This window comes from Halictus rubicundus, chromosome 3, assembly GCF_050948215.1.
Source record: "Halictus rubicundus isolate RS-2024b chromosome 3, iyHalRubi1_principal, whole genome shotgun sequence".
Lineage (NCBI taxonomy): Eukaryota > Metazoa > Arthropoda > Insecta > Hymenoptera > Halictidae > Halictus > Halictus rubicundus.
In genome coordinates, this window is record NC_135151.1 from 2,310,895 (window position 1) to 2,326,701 (window position 15,807).

The 15,807-nt window shown below is 45.2% G+C and overlaps 2 protein-coding genes across 2 annotated transcripts in view; one reads left to right on the forward strand and one right to left on the reverse strand.

The window, feature by feature from the left end:
• The window catches only part of Tdg (Thymine DNA glycosylase), a 614,020-nt gene that overhangs the window by 451,454 nt on the left and 146,759 nt on the right, over positions 1-15,807 (reverse strand). The window lies entirely within an intron of this gene.
• Positions 11,405-15,807, forward strand: part of LOC143353024 (uncharacterized) — a 35,306-nt gene continuing 30,903 nt past the window's right edge. Inside the window, exon 1 of the mRNA XM_076786119.1 lies at positions 11,405-11,672. The gene's annotated coding sequence lies outside the window, so the exon portion shown is untranslated. The remainder of the gene's footprint in view (positions 11,673-15,807) is intronic.

The following is a 15,807-nucleotide window of genomic DNA, read 5'->3' on the forward strand; positions in this document are numbered from 1 at the left end:
TTTTTCTCTGTCCGACGCGGAAGGATATTAATAACGGGGAAAGGAGCGGCAAGTTATCGGTAATCGATAAGGAAATGGGCTAATACGAGTCGCGAAACGGACTCTGAACCGAGAGCCAAACCTTTCCAGTTAAGGTCTGCGTAAACCTGCGATTTCCTGAACGCCGACAGACACGTTTAATTCATCGTTTGCGGATCGACGGAGCGTGGGATGACGGTTTCTCCGCGTCTCTGTGTAAGAGGATCGAATGATTGCGAATGGTACGTACGTTATCAGCGGAACGGAGAGATGTGTACGCTGGAGATTGTTTGCGTTGTCTGCGGGAAGCTGGAGTCGGAGAAAAATGTGTTTCCTCTCTTAACAATTTTTACGAGTTACGAGCAACAGTGTTTGATCATTCTTTCTATGTTCTCACTGTTTGAGGCTTGCGTACTCGCTTGGGTCTAAATGTATGAAATCCGCAGTCTAGTCGTAAACAATCTGAGACAATCCGAAACACATTAAGACACAGAAGTAGTACACATACTTAAACCCCTTGCCCTACAATATCGAGTCAGACTCGTGATGAAGATTCTGAACAGAGTCCAATAAATATGTATGTTATTAATTCTCTTTAAACCGAAATAAAATTATATTTTGTTGTAGTTGTATATATACAGGGTGAGTCACCAAACGTTAGCACCTCAAATATCTTTGTTGTTTCTAAAGATACGTAAAATATGGTAAGGACAAAGTTGAATGGTACAATGGGGCTGACACGATGCCAAAAAATTTTGTTTTTATGTCATTTTTTTTAGAGATATCAAGGTCACCTTGACTTTTTTAAAATGTAACCACCCTTTTTTAAACACCTACAATGATCACCATAATATATTAAACAATTTATATATTATATATTAAATAATTAAAACTTAGCAATGTATCGTATATTATGTCAGTTCTGATCTTTTTCTATTGGCTGTCTTTAAACTGTATGGGGTGACTAAAAGATTCCTAATTGGTGAGTGGGTGGTGCAGTTTGGTCGTCGGAGTAGGGATACGCTTTGGTGAAACTAAGTTTAGGCTATACGATGAATTGGGTGCGAAAGATATGGGAAAACGATATGAAAAACTAAGGGGTTTGTATATTACCCTGTCAATGGGCTCACTCACGGAGATCTCGGAGTGGTGTCCGATGGCACCCAATCATTTTGGGACCGTCGCGTCGAGTGTCTCGATCTATTGCAGTCGACCGAAGCTGCTTGAGACCGAACAATCCGCGGTCTGATGATAAACGATCAACGCTGAGAGCAAAGCGTAGAAATATATTCTATAATTTCATTGTATCACGAAAGCTTTTACATTGAAGCGTCGAGCCGACGAGCGACGCTTACTACATTACCAACACATTGTCGACCGGAGACGCCATTTGGCGTCTTTCACTTTCCGAATGTTGCTAACACAGAAGAGCTGCAAACAAAGCTTGCCAGCGATAAAGGTATATTTAGTTATCCTAGTTTAGGCTAAAATTGTTCAAACGTTAATCTCGTATTCAATTGAAGAACAATTTCGGACTGAAACGTGTTGGTTTTGGCTCGAAATTGTCAGTCACCAAGGCGTTAACATTTCTTGCCATTGATCACGATTGATTATCAGTAGACTGTGGATCTTTATGCATTTATTCCCATGGAAAATAGCATTTTATTTCATTCTATTTTCTTAAAATTTGTCTACAAAAATTGGAAATTGCATAAACATCCGCAGTCTAATTATTAACAACGGATACAGACAAATTAATGAGCAAACGATACTGTATTCTACTTGTTGTACTGGCCTATTTTAAATATACCGAGGAGAGATGTTTTGGAGCAGTCGCCGCTAGTCTCCCTCATACCGCAGGTTCGTTACGAATGTACATAATTGGAACGTTTCGGTATCGATCTCGAGAATCGTCTTTCTTCAGGAAGAGGCAAGGTCTGTTGTTCTTGCGATTCGCGATTTTTCTCCTCTCGGCGACCCACCAGCCAGAAGCTGTGGCCGCGTCCGTCAGCTCCAAGCTCTCAGCGACGCGATAAACTGGGACGCGGCGCGGCGAAGCCTCGTTTTGTCTCGCGTAACACCGAGGTGCGATATGAAACGCTCTGCCGCGACCAGCTACTTCTTCTCTCTCCTCTCTTCTCCTCGTCGTCGTCTTTTCTCTGTCTGTTCGCGCAGCTCGAGAAAGAATGTCAGAAGATATTAAGAACGCCGCTATCAGACGACCAGAGATCTCCAGGCGTGGCGGCTTCCGTCCGGTTTGCTTGAGATTTTCGTTTTGTCTCTTTGGCGCCGAGAAAAAAATTATACGCCGGGGAATATTGATTAGGAGAAACGAGAATGCGGATACAAACTATCGAGGAGACAAATACATTTTTAGTGGGAACTGCAAGGATGCGATTGATGTAATTTCTATCTCGTGCAAAGATCGACGATATAAAGTCGTTTTTAGAGGCATACAGCGAATTCGCGCTGTAAGTCCCTTGCGCGGTTCTGAAGAAGGACATTTAGATGAAATCTGTGGTTCTCGCCGAATTTGAAATACACAGTGCACGCTGGAAATGTAAATGACCCTCGTATCTATATGGCCGAAATCGGGGATGTACAGATGGATAGGGCCAAGGAGGCTGAGAAGGTGTCTTTCTCTGATACAATGTTGCACGTAGAAACGGACAGCGAGAGCGGGGTATACCCCACGGCGCACAGTGGTCCGGATCGAAGAATTTAGGGACATTTGTGTATAACTTTTGAACAGTTTGAGATATTGAAATGAAGTTTGAACTAAAAAATACTATAAAATAATCTCTTTCGAATAATACATGTTAGACTTATATTTTTGTTTAATTTGTTAGTTAGTTATTTTTATAAATTTTTATGTAGTTGTTGTATCAGTTGCTTTCCTTATTAAAACCATTGTATAATAATTGGAAATTCAAATCTTATAGTTTTCTTATGTATAATGTAATTATGTTATTAGAATTTTTGATACAATGTATAGGTATATAAGTTATTAAGTAAGGTATCTAACGGTACAAATATATATTGCGAGCAAAAGTAATATTAATATTTTATTTAATTGATAAAATAAGAAGTATACTAATTAATCTTACCATTTTGTTGTTGAAGAAGTAGGTACAAGCGGATTTTGTTTTCTTTATTTCTTTAATAATTCTTCAATCTCTGGACTTAATTGTTTGATTTTCTTCTTGTAAGATCTTATTCTCGTAGATTAAACATGTGGGTCCGATATTAATAACAATTTGTGAAATGTATCTTCATTTGTAGCGATTCTAGAAATTTTCCGAGTATTTTTGGTCCTAATTTTTTAAAAATCTTTATGTCTTGTTTCTTGAGCCTCTTCAGATAATTGACCAGTCGGAAGTAATGCGTGCTGTATTATCTACTTTCCATGAATTAATAATTTATGAATGGAGGCTGGCATATAATACCACCCGTAGTGGTCAATAATATACTTTGTTGTGCTTTGTGCGTATTGTTCAAATGTATCCGTGTCTATTTCATAAGGCGAGGAAATTGTTTGAAGTATTACATGAAATTTTTTTATTAATACTACATTAACTCCCGTTATTTCTGACGAAAGCTCTGGGTTGGAAAAAAATCGTGTTGCGGTATTTTCGTCATTTGATGAACCTTGTTTGACAAAGTCAACTAATAAACCAATTTTCTCCTTGAACTATATATATATATATATATATATATATATATAAAATTTCAGATGTTTACAATGCTAAGAGTTCTCGGGTTGCCTCGCGCTTCACAACGACCAACGCGCGGCGACCGTACTCGCCACAACATTGTCAGCTTTAAACAACTATAACTTGTAAAGTAGGACGAAGTAGGAAATGATTCCTGTACGGTTATTTAAAGGAAATTGTACCGAACATATTCCTGTTTGTTAGAGCCTGGGAAATTTTGGGAAAAAAAAGATATCCTTTGACTAACATACAAAATTTTTTTAATCTGTCATGTATCATTCAGCATTATTTTGTAATTATATTATTAGTTATTACTAAAAAAGTATATGGTTTCTTATTGGACAGGGATGCTCTATATCATACAAAAAAAAAATTAAGAGAAAACATCGGACGAGACAATAAGGACATCGCAAAGAACTTAATCAATTTTGCCTGGTGAAATATGCTACTTTCAAAACGTTCAACTTTAAATGATCATAGTAACTAAAATATGTATTCAATTTCATTAATTTCTTCATTTTCGAGGTCTATAGACATTTAAAAAGCAATACAAATTGATTAGTTTTCGGAGTGTCCGGTAGCCAACGGAAGAGCAGAAAAAATTCCTGTATTTCTCGAAATTCATCCACGAGATCAAGGATTCCGCGTAGATCCCTTCGAGTCACGAACAACGACAGTTTTAGGCAGTTTCCAGCAGCGATCGTTCGTTTCCAAGCGGTCTCCGCGATTTTTATCCGGCTAAAAATGCTTCCCGAATGAACCCCAGGAGATTCGGCCACTGCACAGAAATTCGATAGTTTGACCGGGCCCGTGGATGCAAATCCGGCGATTTCCAGCCGCTTTGTCGTCGTCGTTGGACCGATTTATCTTCGATCCGCAAAAAGGGCAACGCGAGAGATAGAGATAGAAAGAGAGGAAGAGTTTGGAATCCATAGAGAGTAGGGAAAACCAGGCTCAAGGGATCCAGGCTGTGTGTGTTCGCCTGTATAAGATCGATCCGGTCGAGGACTCGTACTCGTCCTCGTACTGGTATATGTACACCGAGGGGATAACGAAGGTGGATCGGTCGTGTCCAGGCGTGTACAACGATCCATGGATCCGAGAAACGGCGGGAACCGGGAGCACGCAGGTTCCCTTTCGCGACAACACGTACGTACACTACGCCGAAAGACAGAGAATGAGGGAGAAAGAGAGGGAGAGAGGGAGAGAGAATGGTACGGTGGTGTAGGGGGGAAGAGTATAAAACAAAGAGAGGAACCCAGAGAGAAAGAGAGAGGGAGAGACACGTGTGTGGGTTAACGTCGTAATAAGCGCTGGTGTGTTCTGCTGCTCTCTTCCACGAGAAACGTAGATCCTCGAGCCCGAGAGAGGGAGTATCGAGAGTGTGTCTGTGGCGGGAGTGATCGAGGAAGACGAAGGGAGAGAGAAGAGAAAGAGATAGCGAGGAAGGGAGACGGACCGACGCGGAACAAAGCGGTGGAAGAGGAAGGGAAAAAAGCACACCGACAATAGTCCAACGGCCATGGGCAAACCGACCAAAACAAATGTCTCGCTAGTATATAACAACCACATTCCTCCGCCGCCTCACGCCATATTTGAATCTTTCTCACTGCTCCCACCACCCCCTACGATCCCTCTCCCTCTTCCCTTTACCCCCCTCTCTCTCTGTTTGTCTCTCGCTCTTTCTCTCTAGGTGTTCCTTTTTTTCGTCCCGTTTCCTCCACCGTCTGTTCTCTCTCGACGTTCGCATGCGTTCGTCTTCTTTACTCATCTCCGAGCCGAAGGGCTCCTTTCTTTCTCCTTCCATTCTCCCCCCCCCTAGCCCCTTCTTCACGGTCTTTTTGCCAGTCCCTGGACCCCCGTCGAACCCCCTCGGACCCCCTTGCCTGCGGAAAGACCACCGCGTGCACCGCGGTGCCCTTTGGGCGTGGGTAAATACTTAAGAGAGCCGGGACCCCCTAAGTGCCTGCCTATCGTCGCTAATAAACTCGCGCGCGTTATTGCCCTCGCAGCTTGCCGCCCTCCGGGCCCTCCCCCGCACACCCTCTCGCGCGCAACGATCTCGTTAAGCTCTTAGGTCGATCGCCCACGACTCGCCACCCGGCATTCTACTCTAATTTTCACGAGATAAATGGCGCGAAACGCTCGATCCTATAAATCAACGGGAAAAAGACGTCGGGACGACCCCCGCGAGCCGGGCTAGGGGAGGAGGATCATGGTCGTCGCGGAGCATAATCGAACATCTTTCGAAGAAAGGCGTGCGTTACGAAATTTCTGAAATCGATTTTTCCACCGCAACGAGTGCCAGTGCGACGTGCGAATCACTTTGGCCGTAGCGTTTGGTACTGAATAATGGCACCAGAGGTTCTATATCGTAGAATGATATGCTAGCTTTGCTACAGGTTGCCACGAATTGTTTCTATGTCTTCTTGCTGTACAAAATTCAACGTGCGTGTTTTTAATAGACTGCCATTCAGTTAACCTTGTTGCGTTTGTCGCGATTTCCTGTTCCGGGTCCAGACAAGAATGATGCGATCTAGTCATGAAGTTATAGTCTTTACAAGAAGATGATTCTAGGTTCTAACTACAGTCACACTTTCAGGTCCTTTCCACTTTACTTTTTACATAATGGACCCACTATTCTATTTGCGTTGGAAGACAACATTCATATAATTATTGTTCAGTAACCTTACCTCAAAGAGGGAGAATGTCACTTTGGGCCCGCCTCCAAGAAATATTTCCACCGACCGTTTTCGTTTTGACTTGTGTCAACGAAGTGAGGATAAACATGCAACTTCGATGTCATGAAGACATTCCTTTATTATTTCTAAACAAACTACGTAAACTTATTTAATAAATTAGATATGCATGAAAATGAAAAAATAATATAGAATGGAAATACTCAAAGCCGGAAGAATTGTTTCGTTTTTGAGATCAAATAGCTCCGAGTACAAAGGGTTAACCTCCGCGTGAACAATCATGTTGTAGATTCAGTTACATTTGTGTTTCACTGTACACTCACGGAATACCAAAGTTAGGCACCTTAATCTTGGAACACTGTGTACAATTTATGATTGAACATGCAAGGTTGTTGTATCATTCAAAAACACATTGAAGGCTCTACAGATTTGTAGAGCAGTGAAATGAATTTTTTCATCTAGTGGAAGATCCGCGATAATTCTTTTTCCCTGGGGATCTAGGAGAATCTAGGCTGTCTCTCGAGGGACACGAGGAGAGTTTAAATCTCGTGCATTGTTTCTACGGTCATGGCGCAACGGGAATCAGCGAACGAGTTTGGGAGAAGTCGATCTATAACCGCAAGGATGGGTCGCGGATGCGGAAGACGCAGGAACCAAGGAGGAGTCGATGCAAGGGTTGGCCAGGACTCGAAGGACCAAACCCTGCGACTAAAATCGTCGCTTATCACGGTAGAACAGACGACGCTCCGAGTTTTCGTGCTCGCCGTTGGATGGCGTCCCTTCTACCGTTTCACACGAGCGTGGGAAACTGGCACAGCGAAATGCCGAAATCGCGAATTGTTCTATTTCGAACAATCGCTCAAGCGTTCGTCAAATTAACGAACAAAGACAGCGTTTCTTCGCGACGTGAAGTTGCTGTTACTGTTCCATAAGGACTCGATTGTATCTTCATGGGTTAAAGGTACTTCAAAGTGGCTTATCGAAGTTTCACAGCGATTCAAATACACTCGGAATGTCCGCAAAGCTTCCGTTTCTTCGCGTCTTGGCAGTTGAACCATTCATCAAGCGTACAAATTAATTCGTGGCTCTCGCATTGAATCAATCGTAGTTTGATTTTAACACTAAACTTACCACAGAGTTGTGCAGAATTACAATTGAATTACTCCAGGAATTAGAATTGCAAAGTAATTGAATTACATTGTAATTCAGTCATATTGTAATTTATCATTCAGATCTTCATTCGATTAAATTACTATGTAATTCGTAATTGCAATTGGAGTACAATTATGAAATACTTTGTAATTCAATTAGATAAAATAGCGTTACGTATTATGAACGAGGATGAGGAACAGAAAATACGCCGCATAGACAGCAAACAAGTGTGTGAAAGAAAAACATAAAAATATATTGCACCTTTTCAAAGTTCTGGGCCATAATTCGGAGAGCTGTATTTTAATTACATTGTATTTCAATTACACGTCTGACTCAAATAATTAGTAATTGAATTAATTGAAAGGTTTAAATTGTGTAATTCAGTTACGACGTAGTTGAAATACTATATAATTGTACTACAATGTAATTAAATTTTGTAATTGAATTACAATGTTATCGAATTAGCACAAGTCTGACCTACCAGTCGTTACCGGTCAAAATGGCCGGTTCCAGATGTTTTATTTTACAGTTACTGAAATTATGAAGATGCTTTCGTGGGAAATGATTAAATATTCAGTAGAGCATGTATTATAATATGAACCACACAAAATCCGAATAAATTCAATCTCGTCATTGTTATAAGGCAACATGTATCAGTTACTTTTAAGGCTCGGTAGGTTTAGTGTCAAAATCCTATCTTTCATCTACCTCGTTGGGAGATTGACTTATTACTTGTAAGATGTAGCGAGTAGAACAAATTACAAATTGAAATTGAAATTGTTTTTTAGCTCTACGTGTGCCGGCTCGAATGGGTCAATGTTGGCTTCTCCGGTAGTCCCAGTGTCAGAAAAGGATCTTTCCTCACTCGTGAAGAAAACGGATTATATCTGGGTGAACTCCGAGTTACACGATTCAGCTTGAATTGTATTTCGGCTCTGCGTGTTCTGCCTCGAATGGGTTATCGCGATTTTCCTCGTGGCCCCAGCGTTAAAAAAAGATTCTCCATCGCTTCTCAAGTAAGGGGGTAGCAGATTTTCCAGCGAGAGACCAGGCAAAACTATCAGACGCCGCGGTCTAACTGCGAATGACGGGTCACCAACGTCTACTAGAGTCGTCGTTATCGCGTGTCGCGAGCAAGAGACAGCGGCTCCGATCGTTTTCGTAAGCTCGTCGCGGAGGGTCTTCGTTTTCCCACGGTTCACCGGACCCTGGCTGTGGCTGTTGCGCGGCGAGACCGAGCTCACGACCATGGAATTCCAGGCCGAGACGAGAGATAGAACCAGGAACTGCGCGCAGAAGGCAAGCTCTCCGCGGAACGATTTCGTTTAGGCGCACGCGAAACGCTTTGGGATTCGATCGTTTGTCAATAATCCGACGAGATATCTCGAGCGGACGAGCTGAAAATGCGGCGCTGCCAACGTCGCTCCCTACCGTCGCGTCGTCCCGAATTCTACCAGTCTAGAAGGGTAAATCCGCTCGCTCACGGATCCGTTTACTTTGACTTCGTTCCGCGGATGAATAGAGCAAACTCGCAGGACCTGTTGAAGCGGACCCGTTAAACGCGACGCGGGGCTAAACCGAACCGCGACTCGATTATCCTGCTAATTACCCGACGTGAACCGCGTCGGCTTTCTTAACCCGTTAACCGGAGACGAGCGAACTTGTTGCCCGTGCCCGGAGTTCAGCGTCTGTCTTTCTTCTTCTTGTTCTTCTTGTTGATCGGTTAACGTATCTGCGTTCGTTCGTTTCGAAGTCACGTATTCGAACGAATCTCGGATAACACTAAATTTATTTCACGCTACAGTTCGACCATACGTGTTTCGTTTACTTAATGCTTTAACTACATGTGCCCGTGATTATGGAAGCGAAGTGAATCGTCTCTTGTTTCTTTGAGATTTAAACATTTGCGTCTGATTTGGTAGAAAAATATTCCACCATGATTATATTTAATATGTAATATATAATTTTCAGAATTCACCACATAATTATTAGTTAAATTAATTACGTATTATGTTATGCTGTATTGTGTTATATAAAATAGTATAAGAGCGAAGAGGGAAGATCTCGCGAAAGCCGAGAAGCAATGCGATATAATAATAATATTACGTATGACAGAGTTTCTGCTGTTGAGAGTTTTGGATGTAAGCTGTGTCCTTTCAGAGTTATTTCTCAAGATTTCGCAATCATTGCAGGGACCAATAATTGTTTTATCATGCATTCTCAGGACACAGTGATTCAGACCCGTGCGTATCGCGCCCTGTAACGCATTCTCCATCATACCAATGGAGGATCGGTCGCAACGAGGACCCGGGTCGTCTCTCAATATCGAATTAACGCGATCTCGGAGCTTATTATCGGTACCGGAAGACCTGTAATCCGCTTGCAAGGCGTTAGAAGACGGGCTAATACCAAAGGTCGTCGCGGCAACCAGTTCTTCCCGTCGCGTCGCGTCGTCTCGGAGGACGCAGCGCGTCATCGTCCGTGAACTTTGAATTTTCACCGATCCCACGCGCCGTTGTGTCCTCTACTATTTACCAGACTGTACTCCGACCCCTTGAACTGTCCCCTGGTCGCCTTACGCTAAACGAATCGAGGGAACAGAGAGCGTCCAGCCCGTCGAAGACAGAAATCGATTCGGATCCCGATCCCGCGACCCGATTTTTCTGTCGCCCTTTAACGCGCGGTAATCACATTTAGCAGACCCCGGGCTCCCAGAGTCCATTCTTTGTTTCGAGACACGTCTGGCAACCTCGCAGAGGTTCGATCTTGACGCAGATACCGCTCCTCCTTTTGTTTCCCGAGTAATTGTACGCGATTCTCTTCCTTGTCGGCTGCTTGTTGCACAAAGCGAACGATAATAGTAGTCGCGGCTCCTACCCCCGCTCTGCTGTCGTTAGAGATTAACAATCGAAATTTTCGAGCGGTTTGTCTAAAACCTGTGTGTCCCGAGTTCATGACTTATTCAAATTGCTCGAAGAGGAAACGCGTTTTCGTTGAATTTATATTTTGCATAAAGACTCGCGGTTTAGCGATGAACGTTCTTATTTTGTTGTTGCGATTATCGGGTTGTTACTTTAAATTATTCGTCTACAGTACAATTATGTATTTGTGATCTTCGCGACACTCAGTCTTGAGTGCATCCGGCGGGATACACGGCAGTGCTGCGTGTGTCAAACGAGGAGGCAGTCGATCAGAGGACTCGCAATGAGTATCGCAGCTCGTACCCGCACAGTAGATCTCGATAGCCACTAGTCAGACCGCTCTCGCTCTCTCTTTCTCTCCGGGCGTTTCGTGCCATAACAACCGATCGGGTCGTTGTTTTTCCACCTGGCGGCGGCTGTAGTGTTGGGAAACAGGCAAGAGCGTCCCGTGGAGGGGTTAAAAACGACAACGGAAAGTCGTAGGAGGTTCGTGCGTGACCCGTTCGCTCTTCCGAACCGAGAAAATGTGCGATATAGCTGCGCGAAGAACCACCTACGGTCGGACCTACGCGCGGCGGCCGCTGACATTACGTTGCTAGAAGGTGCGGGGCGGAGAGGGGGGGGTGTGTTCTAGACAGGAGAGGGGAAATAGGGGGGATTAGGGGGAGGTGGGGGTTCCAGATGGTAGCGTAAGTCTGCCCGGAGGAGCGGCCGATAGGTGAGAGAGCGTAGTCGGCGTTTGTTTGGCTCGTGGGGATGGACGCGGGGGTGTAAGGAGCACAGTGCGGGGCCCATCCTTTCCTTACTGCGCACTTTCTTACCCCTCCGCCGGCTCGCATTCAACCCTCGGCACAGTCGGCGTCCGCGGGCCACAGTTTGCTCGCAGGGAAAGGCGGCGGCGTCGTCGCGTGCGCTTTCCTTCCTGTTTTTTCTCGGCCCCCGGTTGTTTCCGAGCTTCCGGACGCCCCGGACACGCTGCTCCGTGCTACTGTTACCGATTGCCACTTGCTCCGGTGTTTTATGTCGCTCTAATGTGTGTTGGTTGTCAGTGTGCTCGTGCGTGGGCGTCGGTCCGAGAGGTGCGGGGTTTGAGGCGCGTTCGCGAAGACCACGAGGACGCTCGGCGCGTTAGGACGCTGAGAGCCACCGGCTCTGATAGATTCATGGGAGTATGTATCGCGACCTACTCTCTTTCTTTGTTTTTATACCGATCTATGATTGGACCATGCTAGGCGCCCCAGAAGTAGTCTGGCGAATTATTAGACCATGCTGGTGGCCCTATGAATAGTTGCAGCACAGCAAATGATCAGACAAGGTACAAAGATCCCGGCAATATCTACTAGGAAATAATTCGATCGTTCTTGGGGTCCTACGAGAGTGTAGCTATAGCCTGCGATAGCTGTGAACGTGTTTACATAAACGCACGTGAAGAGTCGCGAAAGGCTTAAGCATCCACATGTTGATCCCGAAGCAGAGGCACAGAGCACAATCATACAATTATACGATACGATGCTTCCCTGAACTAAGTTGTGTCATAATTGTGTGTAACAGTGTCTCTTCTAAGGTGATCGTAGTCATTACTAGACTGCGGTCTTTATGCATTTATGACAAGGATACATGGCTGCATCTTCAAATAATACAAAGATTAAAGGAATCGGAAAACATCGAGACATTACTCGCAACGTGTTAGAACTATTCGAGAGATCAAATTCGCACAGACTTGCGTTAAGATCCGCAATCTAGTCACGACTCATTGTGAACGTACATAAAACTGCGATGGAAAAAAAGTCACGTGTAGTGACAGATTCTTCGTTTTCTGCGTAGCAAGTTGCAATAACCTATCGCGCGGTATAATATCCGGAAGTACATATTTATGTTATGACCGAACACTTTCAAGAATGACACAGAAGTTACTAGAGAGAGAGAGAGAGAGAGAGAATGGAGAACGCTGACAAAAGTGGGGAGTGGAAAGTTTTCGTTTTCATTTTCTTGTAAACATGCTAACGAATTTCTGACGACGAGGTGCGAAGTACCACCAGGGGAGGGGAGGGGAGGGGAGTTTCTGACAAGACTAGTGGCATCATCCCCTTTGTTCGGTGGTACGCAGTAGAATACGCAACGCGCCATTCTCGCTGCCAAGTGCGTCGCCGTTGCTCGCTGCCAGCCTCGAGCAAGGCGGACACGTTTCGGGCGAACGCGGCGCGGCGTGGCCGTGTTGTGTTTCTTTCCCTCCCTCCTTGTCCCTCTCTCTCTCTCTCTCTCTCTCTCTCTCTCTTTCTCTCTCCGTCTATCTTTCTATCTTCGTGCCCCGCCTAAACTCGAGCCACTCCGACCTCGCGAATAGTTAAACCACGCTTCGATCGAGCCCGACGGAACACGCGTCCTAGAATCCGCCGGTTTCCGAGACGCGTGCTCCCCGAATTACCTGTATCCTGTGTCCTCTTCGCCAGGACGAAAACAGTCGCCACGTGAGCTGGAGAGGTTATGTAGTCGTCGTTCCGTGCGTCAGCCACATGGTTCTTCCGCGGTTATCTGGAACCCAAGGGCGATTTTATTCTAGTGGATCAAATTGACAATCGGAATGATTTTATCGTAACAGGTTCGATATACAGTCCGTTCGAACGATTTTATTCCACTGCTACATTCAATGGCCAGTCTGCTTGAACGATTTTGTTCGAATACATCCGATGGCCATTTAAAACTTCCTTTTTCTCATAGTACAGTGAACTCTCGATACATGTCAACCACACGGGTCTTGCCAGCGTCGTGTATCGTCCAGGAAACATACCTGAGCCGTGTCATGTTTACACTCCTCGGCGTCTGAGGCCTATCGAGCTTCGTGGTAGTGGGGATAATTCCGCGACATTTATCATCCAGGTCTTGGCGACATATATAGAGAAATCACTGTATAGTTGCTTAAACCAAAGTGCATTTATACGACCTAAAAGAGTTTCAGAAGAATAATCACTGTGATAAACTTGAACTGTACAATTTTCGTCACGATAATTGAAATTACTTACTGATGGAAATCTGCGGGAGTGATTGTGGGGCAGTGAACGTGTTAAATATGAAAATAAGTCGCGTATCGTTTAGGGGATGTGTGTGACCTCGCATTAGGGGGTATAAGACTCGAACAGACTTCTGAAAAAATCTCGAAAAACCAAACTCACCCTCATGGCTCAACTCCACCACACGCAGCCAGTCTCACCTAGAATCCACACCCCCGGAGAAAACGGTATCAGCCGCCCAGGATAATCTCGTTGCGTTCTCTGCGAATCTCTCTGTGATCCGTGGAAGCAGAGTTCAGTGGTTTCCATCGTAGTATCCATCCCGTCGATGCATTTATTAACGCGTATTGTTTGTAGGGCGTGCTTGGCCTCGCGGGACGGGGGTGTGCTCTGCTAGGGGTTGTGGCGTTTGCGGGGGTGCAGAGAAAGGATGGTAGAGGGAGGGAGGATATAGAAGGGATATATGTGTGGGTGGTAGTCTCGTTGTTTCGCTGGCGCGTCGAAAGGCAGGCACTAGCTGGCTTGCCAGGCGAGCGGAGTCGAAGGGATGACGACGATGGGACGGTAAACTGGGATCGCGTCGGGGGAAAAGGGACGAGAATGTCGCCGGTGGGTGAGGACGAGGGTGCAGGGGGTCAATGTACGCTTGCCGAGGAGTCAGGCCGTAGTTCGAAACTCGAACTGGAACGAGAATGGGAGTCGGAGCAGGGGGGGCGGTGAGCGAGAGGAGCCCACCAGCGGTAAACCGCTACGCTCCGTCTTGCGATCCTCGGCGTGCTCTCTGGGTGACGCGCGATGCACCGACTCAGCTTCCAGATAATTGGATAGGAACCGTCCCCTTCGACCCATCTCTCTCTCTCTCTCTCTCTCTCTCTCTCTCTCTCTCTCTGTATCCCTCCCTCTTTCTTCTCTCCTCTCTTTCTTCGTCTTTTTCCATCGACGATGCGTCCGTCGATACTAACCGCCGCCGCAATCGACGCCCGCAGTGCTCTCCCACGTCCACGTTCGACGCTTTCCTTCAGAAAACGGCGGCCAGGATTGCGCATCGATACCCTCGTCCGAGTCCCGTAATGCCTCTGATCAGCCAACTATTCTTCGATCGTTGGCTCCATGATAAACATCGAATTAGCTGCCGCAGAAATTTTCGAAGGATCTTCTCTCAATCGTACAAATTCATTTAAATGAAGCTTCTTGTATTGGTCTGTAGATTCGTAGAAAATCTGATATTATAAGAACACCATGCACAATTGTATTAGCACATTCATGCATGGATGGATTATCCGAATAGGGAATGTATTCCGGTTCACCGGGTCACAGATCGATCGCAGTTGGACCAATTACTGTGTCCAATTTTACCACGTTTATTTTTGCCACTCGAGAACAACGTCGCCACATTTCCGCAACAAGAGCGTCCGATGACGCCACGGCAACGTTAGCGTGACGTCTTTTCGACGCCTTCGTCGGCGTCGCGGATTGAGATACGCCATTCGTGTGGCGTCCTAGGTCACTGCGGGCTTTGAATGGAAATATTTACTTACGTAAGGACCTGGTTTCGATCGCCTTCTCTCCTCTCTTTCTGTGCTCTCTCCTCCCCGTGCCCCGACCGGTGTCCGATTAACGTTCAATCGGCCAGCAGCCCTCGAATCTGTACCATTTCGTCCGAATCGCTTTCCCGTGTCCCGCCGGATTTGTTAATGCCGTGTCCACTCGAACGATTTTCCAGAGTGCCGAAATCCGTCGAGCGCCTCTTCGCGCTCGTGTGATCTTGCCGTGTTGCCCCAAAAAGCTCGAGAATTCAATTTTCGATAAATAAGCCGATCACAGGCTATACCGATCAACTACCTTTCGAGTTTCCTGTTGTCTGCGATATGAATTGCACTCGAGAACATTTTTATGGAGTTCTATACAATTTCCAAGAGATAATTAACCATAATTCTTATGTCAGTATCAATTATTTACCGCGATGGTGAACAACAGTGTCCTGGACAGCTTCAACGAATATTCGATGGCCCAAATATCGTTACCCGAGAAAATAGATCTATGGTTAAATCTTTATGGCTATAAACCTGGCTATATATTTTATACTCACGGTAAAACAGCAACACAACAACATCTAAAGCCACTGATGTCCATCAATGGTGTCAGTGTCAAAAGAACTTCTACAAATGCCACAAAGTTTTATTCGAACACGAGAGGCGATCGATTAACACGTCGAACGCCAATGCCCATAAAAGTACACATAAAACACATTTTTCGGTAAAATAACCAACAGTGGACAATTTCGAGTAGTAGCAAT